The 18,114-nt window shown below is 29.5% G+C and overlaps 1 long non-coding RNA gene across 1 annotated transcript in view; it reads left to right on the forward strand.

Moving 5' to 3' along the window:
- LOC111628526 overlaps positions 1-18,114 on the forward strand; it is an 82,681-nt gene that overhangs the window by 36,589 nt on the left and 27,978 nt on the right. Inside the window, exons 2-3 of the long non-coding RNA XR_002757188.1 lie at positions 2,032-2,280; positions 2,367-2,529. This is a non-coding gene — a long non-coding RNA (uncharacterized LOC111628526). The remainder of the gene's footprint in view (positions 1-2,031; positions 2,281-2,366; positions 2,530-18,114) is intronic.

Below are 18,114 nucleotides of genomic sequence, written 5' to 3' on the forward strand. Positions count from 1 at the left end.
TTAATCCACTTATTTCTTTGTATTTTATCTCGAGTTTCAAAAAATCCCTGAACAAATTTAAGAGAACTTCTCTGATATTCACATTATCTGTCATGGAATAACCAAATATTATCAAGTAATGTTGGTTAGATAAATAAATTTAATAATTTATTCGCGTTGTACTGTTGTACTTCCAATCGCCTATCGATATCTGGTAATGACGTTTCTAATTTAATAACTTTCTGTTCTAGTATATCAATTTTGGCTTTGAATTCTTTGATATCTTGATGAATTAAACTGATCTCTGATTTAACCTCCGATAATTGTTCCATTATCTTACAGTGTGATACTTGTATTAACTTAAACAAAATAATGAAATTGAAATTAAAAAACTAAATAAATAAATTTAAAGATTTTAAAGTAATACTTTAAAAATAGATATATTTACAAAACAAGAATTACGAAAAACTAAGAATGGGCATTAAATCTTATAAAAGTTACATTAGAGAGAAATTAGCGATTATTATTTAAGTACACTGTGATCAAAAGTATCCGGACACCCCCCGTAAATAGAGGAACTTGTCCTATACCATATGTAAATTACTATGCAAGTATATTCACCTTTACACATCACGAAATAAATAGTAGATTGAGTTCGACACAATATGAGTTGCCCCAAAGAGATCAGTGGATTCCAACGCGATGCAAATATAGGATGTCTCCTATGCTACAAATTTATCGTGAGATTTCAGCCATGTTACACATTACTCGTTCAACTGAGAGTAATGTCATAGCCAAGTGGAAATCTCAAGGAACAACTACAGTACAACAGAAAACTGGTAGATCCAAGAACTTGATGTCGAGTGCGATCCGGAGTAATCGGAAGTCCTCTGCTGAAGGATTTGCTATATTACTATTTGCAGAGAAATGAGGACTCTTGGTTATCATGGCTGTACAGCTGTTCGTAAGCCACACATGACCAGGTCAACACTAAGTGCCGTTTGGAATCTATGAAGCTCTCGAACAATGAAAATTCGTCTTGTGGAGCTATGAATCTCGGTACACATTCTGGAAATCAGACGGTCAAGTGTGGATTGGGCCATATCAAGAGAACGCCTGCTGGATGACTGTGTGGAGTCCACTGTAAAGTTTGGAGGAGGAGGTATCATAGTGTGGGGCTCGTATTCCTTGAATGGCTGGGACAGCTTATTTCAGTTAGGCGTACTCGTTTTCCTCTGCAGCGTATGTCGAAATTTTGACAATTCTGCTCTACGTACATTGTGGGAACAGTTTGGAGTGGGTCCGTTTCTTTACCAATATGACAATTCCTCTTGCCGCAAAGCAGTGTGTGAAAGGAATGATTTCTGTAGCAAGGTTTGTCGAAATGGACGGGAATGCCCAAAACCCAGATATCAATCCCATTGAATAACAATGGGATGAATTGGAGCGGCGATTGAGAGCCAAGCCAAATTGCCCAACATCTGTGAGTGACCTCACCATTCTCTAAAGGAGGAATGAAGGAATATCTTTACAGCTGTCTACCAAAATTTGGCGGAGAGCCTTCTCCTTCCTCGGAGAGAGGAGGCTGTGATTAAAACAAAAGGAGGTCCTTTCCACTATTACGTGTTTGTGATAAAGGCGTTTGTTGAAATGTATATTTATTCGCATGTATCCGGATATTTTTTACCATATAGTGTATAGGCTATACCTAAAGATATATTATTGTATTCGCATGCAGATTTCATGAATATGTATGATACTTTTTGAGATTATTCGTAACTTTCCAAACGATAAAAAGTATAATTATAGTCTTGATGAGAAAGTTTAAATTACAAATTTCGAAATTATAATGAAAATTTTAGTAAATTTATTAATTAGTTTATTAATACAACGTATATTATCATCACTGAAAGAAAAATGTATGTTGCTAAATCATCAAAAATTCCGTCATATTTTATTTCAAATTTTTAAATACAGTAATTAATTTAAGTCAATTTGATCAAAGTTTTTATTCAGTCAGTTTTCAAATTTTATGTTTCATTTCTTGTACAGAGTAAGCAAACTTTGCGAAAGAATATTATCGCCACTAGAGAGCGCCTGCAACCGTCCAACCATAGAGAGCCTATAATGAGAGAGTGGCCGTATAAGAAACGCTTTTCTATTGGCAGTTTGTGACCACATGACTGTAAGCCGCCATTACTCTTCCAAACAACGTGTAAGGGAGATTGGAACGAAAGCTTGATGAATAAATTTTATCGTCTCTACGTTCATTGTCTGCAAACGAATTAAAACTCATCAAAGGTTAGTGATATTAGGAATATATACTGATATTTGTTAAATATGAAGTTATTTTTTAAGTTTGCTTATTTTACAATTTAATCAATTAGTAATTCTTAGAATATGACTGGATGTGCTGCTTTCGGCTGTACAAATCGCAGCGGGAAAGGATTTTTGATGAAAGTTTACCGAAAGATCTGCACGTCGTAAGCTTTGGGAAATAAAAGTGAAAAGAAAAACTGGAAAGCAAACAACAGCAGCTGTTTATGTGAGGTATTGTGAAGTATTAAAAATCTTTTATATTTGGGTGGTATTTTCATTCACAAAACAGTCAAAATTGCTTAAAATTTAAATAAAAAAAAGTCAGTATACATAAATTAATATAAGTATTAATATAATTTAATATTTGTAATATGTGATATACAATGTCTGATATGAAAGTACATACTTAATTATACAAATCTACTTTATTTTAATTAAAAGTATTGTAAATTACAATAAATTTGTAATTTACAATATAAAGTATATAAAGTAGAATTTTTGATTTTGATTGATGAATAATAAATATATTTCAATTATACAGTATTTATCATAAGCCACTTATAATAAATTATCATTTTAGTTTAATAAATAACAATATATAAGTATATGTATTATGCAAGAATTAAGTTGTTTTATAAATACATCTCACAGTAGAATACATTTAATATTCTATAAACAAATTTATATATATTATTTAATTGCATGAAACTTATAAAATAATTATACAATTACAAACCATAACAAAAGTAATATATATAAGTAAAGAGTCTCATATTAGTAATATATATAAGTTATTAACTAAGAAATAGATTGATATGATATCATATAGTATATATTTGCATAAATTATATATTTTATACATTTTTTATTAAATATATAATTTATACAGATGTATACTATATGATATCATATCAATCTATTTCTTAGTTAATAACTTATATATATTACTAATATGAGACTCTTTACTTAAGATAATTTTTACTTAAATAACATATGTTATTTATGTATGGTTTGTATTGTATTACTTGATAATTTCCATGCAGTTATCAATAAATAAGTAATAGTATAAATTGTTTAAATCAAAATGTGCTGTTTTAATATATGAAATGATAATCTGATTTTAACGTCCATTTTCCTGATGATCAATGGGAAAAAACTAGAGTTGATGGAACTAGAAAATTGAAGTATAATGTTGTTTCTTTCATATTTTCACACCTAAAAATGATTTAGAAGGACTCCAGCAGTACAAAACCCACTTCTTTTAAAAACCTGTAAAATTTCAAAAGATGATGCAAATTTTGCTGAACAAGCATCAAGTTATGAACCAGCAACAGATTATTTTCAACATGATAATTCTACAATATTCAATGATTTCAGTATTTAAAAAACGTAAAGATAAAACATTTGAGTTAAAAGGTTTATTGAAAAAAAATTATAAATTACACTTAAATTAATCAATCTTCATAAAAGGTCAGTTAGGAATAGAAAACAAAAATTAAAAGATTGTCAAAATGATAAAGTTAAGACGGCTGTGCAAAACATATTTAAAGAGGATGAACTAGTCTGCATTTCTCGAAAATTAATGTGTTTTAAAAAATGGTCCAATGAGACAGTGTATACAGTGGGTGATCGGTTAACGAACAAATCGGATAATGAACACTTTCGCGAAAGATTTTTATGTTCGGACAACGAACACCTCACAGAACAAGGCCAGATGGCCGAGTGGTCAAGATGGCAGCCTACGACTCTGGGAAACCCGGGAACGAATCCGCACGGGTCAAGGAATCCCCGGGTATTTTTCGGGTGGTCCGTTCGGATATGTCGGGCCCCGTTCCTCACCAACCGGTCGCCCCACTGTGTGCCTGGCCGAACCCATAATGGGTCTGCTATAAGAGGCCCTCCTAGTGTCCGCAGGGCGTAAAGAGTATAAAAAAACTCACAGAATAAACACAAGAAGAAGCGACGTAAAATAATGATTATTGATTGGTATTCCCTTGTCTTCGGGCAACAATTCGAAACTTTTCGGAGAGCAAAAGACGTCAACATCGACGCTCAACCCGGTATATACCGATCGGATAGTATTTCTCCAAACTTTGGAACTCTCTCTTGTAATTCCAGTCTTTTATTCTTCTGACAGAAACAATTCTTTTATAGTATTTACGAGACTGTCGGACAGGCACTCGTTAAGTTTTGCGTCGGTTTTTATTTTTGAAATGTGAGAGTATAATAGCAAAGGTAGAGTGGGCAGAAGATGTCTGATGTTACTGGGCAGTATGGCTTGAACAGGTCTCCAGTAGGCCGCAGTTCAATCTTATCTAAGAAAGATACAGGATAATCAAGAAGACTCAAGCAGCTTAAGGAGTAACAAAAATCACATCTGAGAAATAAAAAACATTGATGAACTCATAATTCAACCTAAAACTGATCTGACGACAGAAGAACGCCAAGAACTCTTGAATGAATAATATCAAAAAACTTGGCAAGATATGTTTTTTCTGAAAAAGAAAATTAATGTCAATATCTGCTATTAAACATTTTTTTGAAGAAGTGGGATGATGTCAGAACGACGGTCTTAGAATGGCATCCAAACCAGGTTGAAGTTAATAGGCATAGGGATCTCTACAATGCTATTAATTACTTCTGAAAAATCTTGAAGAAGAGAGAAAAGCAATCGACATTAGACAGATTCTTTAACCCCCACAAACGGAAAAAATATGACTAATAAAAATGCAAGACTGTGTATATATCTATTTTTATTACTACATATAAATGAATACAGTAAAAATGTATATATATTTTTATTTTTTGGGATCTCCAGAACAAATTAATTTAATCAAATTCCCATAAAAACCTATGGTAAATTGATAATCGGTTAACAAACAATTCGGATAGCGAACAAATTCTTGGAACGGATTATGTTCGTTAACCGATCACGTACTGTACTGTACAGCATTAGGATTAAGATTTAGCTGCGATTCAAAAGATTGACAGCTTACTCAGATGTAATCTGCCTTATCCATCTTTAAGAACCTTACATAGACAACTGGAAAACTTAAAATTTGAAAGTGGAATATTGTACAAACTGTTTGATTTTCTTAAAATAAAAACTGATGATGCGGAAACAAATAAAGAAAAGCAATGTGTTTTAATTTTGTATGAAATATCAATAACTGCTAGCATTGATTATGACACAAGTAAGTTACTAATACATATTATGGCGAAATAACATTACCAAATCATACAGGCTTGGCTACTCATTCACTAGTCTTTAAGTGGTATGTTTACGAGGTAGAAACAAAGTTTTGCATACTTTTATACTAGCAACTCAACAGATGGTTCTGTTTTTAAAAATATAATTCTTGATATAATTAAAAATATTGAAGATTTGGAATTAATTGTCAATGCTGTAACTTCTGATATGGGATATATAAATCAGGCAATGTGGAAAATTTTTGGCATTGTTAGTGGAAAATTTAGTAAATGTGTATATTATATCCCACATCCTTATTGTTCAGAAGAAAGCATTGAGTTTATTGCTGATCCAATGCCTTTTTTAAAAAAATATTTAATTTTGTAATGCTATAACTATGTGCTGTAGATATTTTGCGCGTTTTTGAAGTTTAAAACTATTTGATTTTACTTTGTATATTTGTTTAAATCTTTATTATTTATATTTCTACACAAAGAAATTATATAAAAGGTAACGAATTAAATGAAAACTATAATTTCTTTTATAATTTTAAAAATAAATGGCATTAGTTTATCTGGTGAAAGACCACGAGATATAGCCTATACAGTACTTTTGTTCTGCGAGACGTTTCGTATAATTTTATCACGTTTATTCAATCTATTTTTAGAGCCCCAAAAAACAACTTTAATTATTAACATTTAAGGTATTAATAAAGAATATTGTCTCGTCACTCATCCATCAGGTAATGTTCATCATAAACAAATTCGAAAAATTATTAAATAGTACATTAAATGAACAAATAATAATAGTAAAAGTTAATTCTAAAAATTGAAAACTACATTTATTTTCTTCTGCCCAAATTTCCATTTAAATAAATGCTAGATTATTTCAGTTTTCCCAACTAAGTATAGTATGTGGTTGCGGCTAAATATGCAGTTTGGAAAAAACATGGCGGCAGCTATCCGTATGACCACTCTCTCATTATAGGCTCTCTATCATTTTCATTTTTTTTTTATGGTACAGTACGGTTATTTTATGCTGCGGAACGAATTATATGTTTTAACATGTATTTCTATGGGAAAATGCGTTTCGTATAACGGACGTTTCACTTAACGGACGTGCACCTGGAACGGATTAAGTACGTTGTACGAGGCACCACTGTACTTTGAAATACCAAAGTAGAAGCCGTATTCTTTATCAGGCTGTAAGGCTAAATAGTTACTAAGCAATTTGGCAGGAAGCAGGCGGGTAGCATAACTAGCAAAGCACTATAAATAGGAGTTGTGAGCTCGAATCTCGCTCGGCCATCTAAGCGTATGGCTGTTATTGGAACCAAGAGTAATTTTAATGTATTACAGGTTCTTTAGGAAACTCTAAAAACCATATACAACTGTGTTTGATTATGATTTGATAGTCGTAAGAGCATCAACTTAGGATGTGACATAATCATTGACAAACTCTTAGGAGTAAACACTTGGGCAGAGGTAGCGAATCTTTTTGAGTCCGCATGCCATATAGTAAACATAGTTATCTTTAATTAAAAATGCTTTTTGTGCGAATACGATATTTATTGCTGATTTAAGAACTTTGTGTGATGACTTGAAAGCTGTTGCAATGATAACAGGTTTTCAAGAAGAATACATTAAATTCTTCTGTTTTTATGTGAATGAAACAGTCGAACAATGACCAGTTACTGCTTGATACTAAAATCCTCTTGCCTCTTCTATATATCAAGCTCGGTTTGATGAAAAACATTACGAAAAGTGTAGACAGAGAAGGAGAAAGCGTTGTTGACCTGAAGCAAAAGTTTTCTCATCTAAGCGATGCGAAAGTAAAGGAGAGAATCTTTGTTGGTCCCCAAGTAAAACAGCTTTTGAAAGATCTTAATTTTTAGGAGGAACTTAATCCAGCAGAAAGGACAGCGTGAGAGACATTCGAAAACACGAGCAAGAGTTTTTTGGGGAATGTACGAGATAACAACTACGAGAAAATCGTGAAGAAATTGGTAACGTTCTATCAAACACTGGGTTACAATACGTCACTCAAGATGCATTCCTGCTTTCCCATTTAGATTTTTTCCGCCAACCTAGAAGCTGTTTCTGATGAACATAGAGAAAGGTTCCATCAGACTCATTCTCAAATGAAAAGCGGTAGAGCGAAGGTGTAACGAGAACATGTAGCGGATTACTGCTGGACTTTAAAGCGGTAGACTTCAGAAGTAGAATATAAAAAGAAAACAAGTCATTACGTGTTTTCGTTTTTAAAATGTATAGAATTATAAAACATGAGTAATTAATATAAATTTATTTATATCTAATTAGCCAATTTGCAACATGTATCCAATAAATATGACGTTTTTAATAGAAAATATTTTCCTTCGAAAATTAATATTTAATTGTTTCATTTATTTTAAAGGTAGTACTTATCCATTATCTTCATTGAAACTGGATACAGAGAAAAACAGTTCGTATGTACAGTATTTTACAAAGATTTTTCCCCTTCTTCAATGTCATCTCAATTATTTTAATGAAATAAGTAAAAAATTTTTAATTTAATCTCAGATTACATTTCTCTTCTCAATCTCTTTTTATTGAATTTATCTTGAAAATAGATTAATATGTGTAATTATTTTTGTTTTAATCTTTATGTAGGTTCTTGAATATACAATTTTCTTATTTCTGTCTTTGATATTTTATGTTTTTTTTCAATTTATCCTTTAAAAACGTTTCTTTCTTTAAACTTTTCTTATAATATATTAATTTTATTATTGCATACATTGCATTTTCGTGTAATTGTGTTTGCTGTAAATTTATGTATATCTATTATTTACCAATGTTTGAATTTTAAAACTTCCAGCGTAATATAGCAGAGATAGCAAAATTGAGGATTATATTCGATAAGAAATTTTCAGAATATTGCAATATTCTGTAACATTTCAGCTTTACTTTCCGAGAGTTTTTAATGTTAATGAACAACGTGGAATTGACAGAGAAAAACAATATAAAAACTTTTTCTATTTAAATTAATGACAATCTGAAGTTTCGTATTTCATAAAATAGTAATGGTTAAAAATATATATGATAACAGTAAAGTAAAAATAATCAAGAAACTTTATTCAAATGTAAGCTAGATTTCTGTTCGAGTTTAAAATGAATTTTCTTCAAAAAATGTTATGAAATATTTTATTTAAATATCAAATTATTTGTGTGTGTGTTTTCTATTTTTTGTCATATTTTTTGTCATTCTCAAAGAGTCTCACATTGCCCATCCTTAGTCTATAAATATAAGATCTTAACAGAACATATATCACAATACAGAAAGCAGCTACTAAACACGTCATACAGTCAAGAAATTCTTAAATACAAATACAAGCTACATACCAACAGCATAAAAATTACACTACTTTTGTGGTTACATCTTTCTTGACCTTAATCCAGCATAGCACTAGGCACAAGTATCAACTGAGTAGGACAATCCAACAGCGGCGATAATAGTAATGAATAATTAAATATAAATAATCCATATTAATTAATTAAAATGAATTTTTTATATTTTGATTTCAGATGATTTTAATTCTAAATATTTATACTAAAGGATATAATATAATTTTTGTTTTATAACAAGTCGACATTTAGAAGTTATTCTTTTAATATAAAAAATATTGTTAGTAAGAGATAAATCTTTTCGGTGTGTATTTTATCAAAATTGTGTTTTGAATTCAGTAAATAGATCGATAAATACTTTTTCTAGTTTTTATATAGGATGCAACAAAACTCGTCGCCAAAATTTTAAGGGTAAATTCTACAATCAAAAATAAGTTTAAATTCCTCTATAAATGATTTTATTTACCAAATTCCTCTTTCTTTTCAAAATTTGTCCTACCAAAAACTGATATTGGTAACCAATTATAAAATTCCCGAGCAAAGGGATACCGCTGTTTTCCACTTAAGTGTTACCAACTTAAGCAAACTGAAGCTTTATTTTATAGTTAATCGGGGCCTCCTGCTTAAGGTTTTCATATCTGGTCATGAATGTCATTTATCTAACACCCTTCTCGAGATTAAGGAAAGACAGGCGGACTGAAGGACAGACGGACGACAGTGGGAATTTATATGTCTACAATTTTTTAAAATTGCAGCCCAACAACTTGAGTGTCGTGGAGACCGTAGAACACTGAAATGGAATTAATTTTCTCGCAGTTAGTTGTCTCGAAATTCCTGTATATAAATGTCTTTTATTTTAATTTTTTTTATCAACTTCATTATTAACACTAAATTTATCAGGTTGTAAAGGTGAAATTTAGAAATTTTCGATTTTTTAGAAATGAATAGGAAAAACTGTTGTAGAACGTTCGATGTGGTTATGTAAGTAGAGTACTAGAGGAAATTTCATCACATATTTCATTGAAAATAGATGCATCAGCGACGTTTGAAAACATGAAACTTTCAAAAAAAAAAAAAAAACGCATTCGTCTGCTGTTGCTCTATCACTTCAAAAGTGGCCACAACGCAGAGAAAGTTTGCGATCTCATCTGCAAGGCATTTGGCGAGGTTACAGAGTCAACAGACAGACTTTTTACAATTGGTTCAAGAAATTCAATGATGGAGATTTCTGGCTTCAAGATAAAATAATGGAATATCTTCAATGGAATCGCTGCCCATCCAGGTATCGATTCCATTGATGACGACGTTCTCCTGCAACTGAGATTTGATAATCCATGATTGAACACCAGAGAATTAGCATAACAACTCGAATGTTCCCATACATTCCAAAAATTAACAAAATCCGATACCGTCACGACAACGCTCTTGCACATAGAGCAAAGATGACCTTAGAGAAACTGGCTAGTCTGGGCTGGGAGATTCTGCCTCATCCACCTTACAGTCCAGACTTGATACCAACTGATTACCATCTATCGCGCCCTGCATAATCATATTGCCAATATACAATACTCGACACACCAGACTTTCTTCAAAGAAAAACCCTAGTCATACTGTGCTCTCGGGATTGAAAGCTTGCAGCAAAGGTGCCTAGATGTGATTGATATTGATGGTGATTATCTGACAGACTGAACTGTAATCTTTGTTGAATTAATTGTCAATAAAATTCTTTTTTTAATTGTCTAAATTTCACTTTTATAACCTGATAAATATATTTAAGATAATTAAACTTCCTTTTTGTTGATCAAGACGAAAGTAATTAAAACTGTGTGAACCTTTTTTTTATTATTATTATTATTTTCTGTTAATTACATTCCATCGACTCAGCACTATATTCTGCGCTTTGTTCTCGTAGATAATTTTATCATTATAATTTCCTGTTAATTGTTAATGTAGTCTGTAATTAACATTAAACTTTTTATTTCATGTATGATTATCTCTTTCTATTGAATGATTCATTTTTTAATAGAAATTGATATAAAAGTTCCATATAGGAATAATTAAAATAAATTTTGGAATATATAAGAAGGGTTTTATAGATTATACTTAAGAAATTAATAAGTTTGACACTCTTCATTATTTATTTATTCAAAAATTAATTACTGGAGAGTAATCCTTCCGGAATTGACACATCACTTTGTGGCATTGATCAAAAATAATTAATCAAGCACTAAATTAACGTTGGTAGATGAGATTTTCTACACCTCATTAACTGATGATTCACTAATCGTACGAGATTTTCGTACAAATTATTTACAGTAACTTTACATTTTCTAAATTAAATTAATGCAAAGCACCTTTGATTTCTAAAATGTTAATTTCAAGCAATTAAGTCCTTCACTTTCGTATTAAAGTGGAAAAGAACATCAGGCAAAGTTAATCGTTTCCAAACGAATTGATATAGGTTTAATTTTATTTGATGCATGTTCTCAACGGGGCCATATGGCCTTTCGGGGACAATGGAATATTTTAGAGGAAAAAAATTTGAAAAATTGGAGAGCAACAAGAACTGCCGTCAGATCTATAATGGAATTATACTAGTTGACAGAGTAGAATATAGAAGTTTATTTTGTATTTATTTTATACAAATTCTAAGTGTCACATTACAGAAGTCCTAACTGAAAATCCAATAACAAGAAAAACATATTTGAGAAATGAAAGTTTAGTTTAGGGATCTACTTCTAGTTTTAGAAGGACTTCTAGAAGTATATCCCCTAAACTTGAAATGAGTTCCAGAATGGGTGGTGGATCCACTTGGAATAAATTTGTGGACAAAGTGTATCGAAAAGCAGGGCGATTATGTCCAGAAATTACATATTTGACTTGCTGTAGATTGATTACAATAAATCCTGCAGCCAAAGTGCAGATAATTTTTAACTTACCCTTGTATATATGACCTGTAACTACTCTATATATATAAGATATTTTTTTTGATAAAAAAAAGAAAGGTTTTTTAACTTTGATTACGTTATAAGTTAGGCCAGGACATATAGGCATTAAAAATCATATAAATAATTATAAAAATAATATACGATTTATATAAAAGTACAATTAATTTAACTCTGCTTATTTTTAAAAGATTTGGTCTTAATAAGTTCATTGAATATAGTATCATGATATTAATTAATATATATTTACAGTGATATTTACTAAAGTAAAATCAGAAAGATTTAAAGCAATTTCGATATCTCCTATGAGAATTTCATTACTTCTCTTTTAATTAATGTATTCCTTTTAAAGATGTACGTAGGTTTTGATGAGAAATCACAATCAGGATGATGTTTTCATACCAGGACTATTTTAGAAAGGAGAATTCAGGCCTGTCACTTCAATTGGATTTTCCGAATGTCTTAAATTTCCAAAATTCATTAAAACTTAGAATTAATTATATTAAATTCCTGACTATTTTAGTGAAGTTATGGAGATTTTTACGGGAGTCTTCGCACTCCCTCTAAAACAACGGCGTCCAATAAAGTGTCCTTTATACACGTATTGTGTAAAATAATAGAATTTTTCTAGATAGAACGAAACTTAAAATCTTACTTTAATTAATTTGATATTAATTAAATTGTTGTTTAGAAAATTGATTTTTAATTAGTAAATTAATTTTATTCATCGAGGCAAAAGTAACAAAATTTATTGCTAAGCACACACAAATATTGTCAGAGACAGTTGAAAATTGAGATAAAAAATAAAAATAAATGGATAATTTATAAATTCTTATTAAATGTATTATTTTTAATATTAAAAATAAATTTTAATTCCTAATTTATAAATGAATATAGACAAATTCAAGCACTTTAAAAATCGCTTCCTCAATCAATAAAGCGGGCATCCGCATTTTATTTTCATTAAATATCGCACAGTTTAGTATAATTAATGTAAAATTTTGAAAATAAATAACGTAAATGATACTTTTTTAAATTTATAAAACTTAAAAGATAATTAAATATTTTTTAATTACTAAAATTTACTTTATTTTTGCAAATAAACAGTGAATACTTCAGCTTGACTTTGACTTTTATCAAATTTTACTTCATTTTATCTTTGAATTAGTTTTAATTTATATTGTTTTTTTTTTTCTCTCCTTTTTCTCTAATCAAGGATTTACTTTCAGGCTATTAAACGTAGGCCTATTTCGTTCATTAGTGATACATGCCCCGGGACATATTTCAATTAATTATGATTAATTATTAAAAGTAATTAATAAGTTTATATTGGAAATTAAATAAGGAATATTGTGACTAAAAATTAAACATGTATCGACATTAAAAAAAAAAACTTATTTGAATCCTTAACTCCAGGTAAATTATTTCATACAGCTTATTACTAGTAAGTTATATGAAATTAAAATTTATTTATTTTATTAATTTAATTTTAGTAATCAAAATTTTATGAAAATCGAAGCATGAAGTGCAAAATTTAATGTGCAAATTAACAACTTTCAGTAATCAGAACTTACTAACGGTCCATTTATATCTAATAGTGGCTCATTATCTTTATGGTGATGATAATGATGATTTTAATGATTATGTTCCAATACAGCGTTTGTCCCGATCACACTTTCATTCTGGAATATGTTATTCAACTAGGGAAAGCCAAGTATTTAATATTCTTGCTGTTCATATTCGAAAGTGCTGCTAAGAAATTTATATCAGAATAAAGTCTATGAAGAATATTTTGTACTTAAAATCGTTGTGAGATGTATTCTAGATAACGACGATAAGAAAAATTCTGACACTAAAAGAGTTTGGAAACTATTTCACTTTATAGTTCTTAGCTGTATATTTAAATTTTAATAGAATAAAGAATAAAAAAAACAGCAACGAGTTGCTAAACTTTCCCGGCAACAAGATTTAAAACCGAGTGTGTAGCCACTTGTTATGTTATTTTATTTAAAAACTTTTTATATTTTTAATTATTATTAAAACAGCAAAAAGGTTAATTTTGGGGATGGAGATGAGTTTTATAATTTAAAAAAAAAAAATTGTAAATGCTAGTAACAAATAAAAGCGCCATTAAGTCCGAAGATATGACACACGACCCCCTTTATCTCCCCACTCCTTCAACATTTAACCACCAAAATTTAATAGCTTCAATCCCCATAATACACAAATCTCCTTAAAAAATTTCAGAAATATTCGACAACGAGCACGGGAATTATTAAGCTTCAAAGTCGATGAGAAAAATCGTGCCCCCCACACTAACATCCATACATACAGAAATCCCCCCCCCAACTTTTTGTATTTCTCGACATTTCAAGATACCGAGTCTAAAAATAAGATCTTTATCATGATTAAAATGGAGATAATAATAATAATAATAATAAAGAACTAAACTAATATAAAATTTCAATTAAATTGTGCATTTAGAAGACAAAAGAAAAGAGGAGGGAAATGATTTTATATTTCACGAATTAACTTATTTTATCGATTGATAAATGATCAGTTCAAAACTATTTACTTGAATTGTCATTTGATACGAAACAAAGTTTAAAAAAGAAGCTGGGAATTTGTCGGAGTATCGTGTTAATTGGAATCACAAATATTTGATCTGTTAAAGATTATCTAACGCTTTCTCTTAAATGAATTTATATTGATTTCTAAGTCGAAAAATATGTTGCTAGGTTATATGAAAATAGTTTTATTTTTCTTTTCTTTTTTAAATCATTTTTACAACAAAAATCTACTCTAGAATAAAAATTAATAAAACTAATAATAAGGGAACAAATGAATAAAAACGAATAATAATTATTATATAATCTTGCTTAATATATAAATGTAGATTAATTAATGATATAAAAATCGTTCTCGATTATGTTATAATGCCAATACAGTAGAACATTTTTTTTTTTACTTATTAAATTAGGAGAAAGCATAATCGTGAACTTTCACAGTTCGTGGTCGATTTTGATAGTATTAAGATAAATTTCTGCACGAAAAATCATCTTGATATAATTTAATATCGTAGAAAATATTTCCCAATTCTCAAAAGATATTTTCTCGTAGATTGAATTTTAAGATTGTCCTGAAAATTTTATATATCAACCATAAAAGAGAGAGTAATTTTATTTAGTGTGATCGTTATTGTTATTAGCGCTCTATATATAAAACTTTTAACATTTCTTAGATTAATTATTTTCTTTATAATGATGAAAACAAGTCTATAATATGCCGAAAATTTCAAATATAAAGTAAACTATTGTAAGACATTATCATCATTATATTAATATACCGTAAGTTAAGGTTCGAAAATGATTGAGATTTTTAGCTCCCGATAAGGATATAAGGATATTATCCTTATCGGGAGCTAAAAAACTTACATATGATATCTCATATGAATTCTATCATCCTGAATTATTATATAAGTGATAGAACTATGATCTTAGATAGCATCAATTAAATCATATGCTATACAGAATGATTATAATTAAAGCGTAGGTGTTCGGAGTTCTGTAGAAAGATCTATTTGACAAATAACCGAATTTGGTATACGTATCGTTTTGAGTACTCTGTTTTGATTTTCAGGAAAATTTTACTTCAAAATTCAACCGCTAGTGCGAAATTTGGCTCTGCTTCCTTCTTAATGTGAATATTTACGTACGTTTTCTAAAGAATTTCCGGAGTTAAAAAACAAAATGCATAATTTTATTTCAATGACAGATATGAAATGTGGAATTGACGATTATATCAAAGTTTTGGCTTTATGCACCCTCCACCTCCATGCTCTAAAACAACATTCGTTGCGTTTTGCAATACCTTTTATACTCGAAATCCGTTAGAAAACGTACATAATATTAACATTTTGAAGATAGCAGCACCAAGTTTCGCCCTAGCGGCTGAACTCTGAATTTTTCGAAAGGCGAAACTGCTTACTCGGGACAATACATGAATCAAGTTCAATTGAAGTTTGTCCAACAGTTCTTCCTACAGAGAACTCCGAACACCCACTCTTTAATTGTAATCACCCAAATTCGTGTAGTTTGTATGTATGTAAGTTTGAATTTTCGAAATTTCTATTGCTTAACTACGATGGCGGAGCGGTATACATCACGTCGGTTACATTCTTATTTACTATAAGGAATAACTATATTAATTGTTTCTCATATATATTCTTATATATGTAATTTGTATCCCATTCATTAAATCTTTTATCGACCTATTTTATAAGCGTTCGTTCTAAAGAATAACTCCTCGGTGCCACCTGTTAGCGAAAATTGAAACTATAGTGTTTGTGGTAAACAGAATTTTAATTTGTAGCAAATATTAAAATATCACAACAAGAAAATTTACAAAATTATCAATTTTCTACCACAATTATATAAGATTTTTCTACTAAATTTTAAACACTGTTTCTCATGTAAAATTATTATTTATTCTTACCCTAATAGTTATTCTTTATTTTTGAAATAAAATTTTTGTACATAATTTACAAATGTAAAAGTATTTTTAACTACAAAATTAATGTTGAACTCGTAAATTCCATAGTGATTAATTTTAACATAGATTTCCTATGAAATAATTCTCTGTAATACAATTGTTTTAAACAGAAATTGTGTATATTATAATTTTACAAATTATCTATAAAAAGAATTATATCGCTTTCAAATCTAAAGAATAAACGTTTAGAATTTAATTTTAATATAATTTCATCTTGTATATTTTTCCCCCTCTAACTTGCAATATATTTACTCTTTAAATTAATGAATGTGTTATGCAGGGAAGATGGCTTTAATATACTAAATGTATGTTTTGATTTATTCATATTAATAAAAATTTAATGTCTATTTTTCTCATAAAAAATGAGTGTTATTAGAGAAGATTCAAATGTTATATTTTCATAAAAGTCTTTGGATATGGAGTAGAACGTCGTTTATCCGAAAGCCGGCTATCCGAAACGTCGGTTAACCGAAAGCATTTTAGTCGGCAAATTTAAATTTTCGCTAGTGCTGTGGCGCTGCAATCTTCGGCTATATCTTGGGCTACTCCAATATTTTCTTTGTTGATGTGTGTGTTTTAGCTGGCAGCACTGGCACTTTTGTGTGGCCGAATCGAACGTTTTTGATACTAGATTAACTTCTAAAGTATAATTTTTTTTGTTTTTATATTTTTCAATATATTTATTTCGTTTATACAAAATAAAGAAATAATTTTTAACGATACAATAGCCACGATTATTATTTTAAAAAGTTTACGTTAGACTTAACATCGACGAAAATTCAACGAAAAGCGACACGCAATGGAGAAAAAGTTCAAAATGAAATAGATTAATATATCTTTTCGTACGTAATCGATTATCCGAAAAATAAGTTATTCGAACAACCCCAGTCCCCAATTGATTCGGATAAACGACGCTCTACNACTTAACATCGACGAAAATTCAACGAAAAGCGACACGCAATGGAGAAAAAGTTCAAAATGAAATAGATTAATATATCTTTTCGTACGTAATCGATTATCCGAAAAATAAGTTATTCGAACAACCCCAGTCCCCAATTGATTCGGATAAACGACGCTCTACTGTAATAATAATCTACATAAAAATATATAACTTGTAATGTTACAGGAGTTTTGTGGTTTTAATAATTTAAAATCATTTATTCGAAAATTGTTCTTAAATTTTTATTATGTAACTTTTCCATTTTAACTTCTTATTGTAATATATAGATAGATGGATAAAATTTTAAAAAATACGAAGTTATATAATGCTTTTAAAATTTCACTCGTTGTCATTGAATTTCTATTAAATGAAGTTGCATTTAAGTGTTATAATACTTCTCTTTCACCGAATAAATTCTAAAATTTTATCTAACCCTTCAGCATTGTATGGTATAGATTACTAGAATAAAATTTTGTTACAAGTTTTAAAAGGAATTCATTTGAAGTTTTTCTTCCTTTCAGAAAGGGGAGAAGGCAGATAATCTGCTTTCTTTCCTTCTGAATTTAGTAATATCTATCAATTGAAAGCGACACGTCAGCTATAGATGTTTTTCTTCACATTATCGATGAGATCTTTCTATGTTACCAATTTCATTTAATACAAAAAAAATTGAATTCTATTCTGTTATTAATAAATCACTTGGTTCAATACATTTTTAATATTTGATGATGAGAGAGAGTTACCTATAAAGAAAATTAAATTTTAAAAATGTCATGTCAGAAAAATCCTGTCCATGCATTTTATTTC

The sequence above is a fragment of the Centruroides sculpturatus genome, unplaced genomic scaffold, assembly GCF_000671375.1.
Source record: "Centruroides sculpturatus isolate CEXI.00-Female unplaced genomic scaffold, Cexi_2.0 scaffold426, whole genome shotgun sequence".
Classification (NCBI taxonomy): domain Eukaryota; kingdom Metazoa; phylum Arthropoda; class Arachnida; order Scorpiones; family Buthidae; genus Centruroides; species Centruroides sculpturatus.